At 36.5% G+C, this 1,714-nt stretch overlaps 1 non-coding gene across 1 annotated transcript; it reads right to left on the bottom strand.

Annotated features, from left to right (window-relative positions):
* Positions 1-1,194: 1,194 nt before the first annotated feature.
* Positions 1,195-1,266, bottom strand: Trnae-cuc. Its single transcript has one exon. It is a non-coding gene; the product is annotated as a tRNA-Glu (tRNA).
* Between the last annotated feature and the right edge of the window lie 448 nt (positions 1,267-1,714).

Raw genomic sequence — 1,714 nt, 5'->3', positions numbered from 1 at the left:
ACATTCTTCATTATTGGTGTGTGTTGTTTTTTCTGCCATGCGAAAAATAAACCTGGAAATGTGTCTAAGGATAGAAAATAATACTACTTTGTTTTAAATCGAAAATAAAAGAGAAAAGGAAAAAAATGGCCTTGTTGCCATGTGTGGACAAAGTAAGTCTTCTCATTTTATGTTGAAATGGCGCTGGTAAAATTGTCATTCAGATTAAAATCATTAAGTCCACTTCTTTGGGTCTTAGGAAGGGATAAAAGCTATCCTCAGTGTATGTTTAAAATAGTGTTGATAAATATAATTTTTTCCATGTGACTTAAATTATCTTCTTCTTGATTAAAAAAAGTAATGATGGAAAGGACAATAAAACAAATTATGTCATGTGAAAATTCTCCGTGCATCAGACCATTCTTTTTTATCCAAGGCAATAATTGCTTTTGTCCTCTTCCTATCTGATAGACGGTATATTCTTCCTTCTCTTTTCGATGTAATAGCTCTGCTCAGAAAATTTTAGTTTATTTATCATTTCTGGTTCGCATTAACATGCGATCCTCAGTTGTCAGACCGAAAAGTTACTCATTCTCATCTTTTGTTAGTAGGTAATGTAAACTTAATCCTTTTAACAAGTTAACTGCGTTCCTTTTCGTGCATACTATCCGGTGTCATGAAGTCCGCAGGTAATACTGGGTTAGCCGAGGTTCTGCAGATGTGTGCTAACTTCTGTCTCATGCAGATTTTATACATCCTTAACTCCTAATGCTTGGGTCTCAAAAGCAAGCATTAACACGACGATAGACTGACGTGACAAACGCCGGAATTCTGCGTTCTGAATGGTTAAAATTTACATTCTGATACTTTTTTAACGTATATAAACTATTTTTACAATATTGAACGAAATGTATCGCTGCATTACAATGGAATCCTTGATATTCTAAAAGCTTTTTTTTTAAATTTGATATAGGTTTTTAGTTTTGTTTCTGGTCTGTTTTGGGCGTTATGTGGAGAACAATATTGGGAATTAAAGCCCTTAGAACTACTCAGAATTTAAGAAAGACGACAAGTAACATTGTGAATGATTTACATATGAGAGAAGGGTCAATTGTAGTGCAAGCATCTGAACTGATATTCGACGTCTATTTATTGGTACATTACATCTACAGAATACAGATACATAAAAAGCGAAGCGCGTTACAAAAAATATTATTCCGGTACCGGGAATCGAACCCGAGCCTCCTGGGTGAGAGCCAGGTATCCTAGCCACTAGACCATACCGGACACGCGTAAATTCTACGTGTTCTATACTTAAGGATCCCTCATTTATGACGCCCATGCATGTACAGCGTTAAATTTGGTAGCAACGTTCTCTTCTGTTCTTTTCCGTAGCGTCCAACTAAGCACAGGCGTGAATTTATATGCGGACTTCCGGTAACACGACCTTCGCTCGTTGCCACGCTGCCATGAGCGCTCCAAGTTTATCAATCCATCATTTCGCTCTCTTATTGGTTGATTTTTAGACTTTCAGGTTTGTTTTCGTACCATTGTTTGAAGAAGTTGGTTTCATCACATTGCGCTTCTTTTTAAGCCTCCTACTGTGTGTTGCTCTCTATGAATCATTGTGAATATGTTGCTCTTTTCTGATTGCGTTCTTCTTGCATCCGTAGTTTTAGGTGGGGAAAATGATTCCATATTTGTTGTTAAGTACAAAAGATAAGACGCTTTAATT

This window comes from Schistocerca americana, chromosome 3, assembly GCF_021461395.2.
Source record: "Schistocerca americana isolate TAMUIC-IGC-003095 chromosome 3, iqSchAmer2.1, whole genome shotgun sequence".
Taxonomy (NCBI): domain Eukaryota; kingdom Metazoa; phylum Arthropoda; class Insecta; order Orthoptera; family Acrididae; genus Schistocerca; species Schistocerca americana.
The sequence above is the reverse complement of the archived record's forward strand: the minus strand, read 5'-3'. Positions and strand labels throughout refer to the sequence as shown.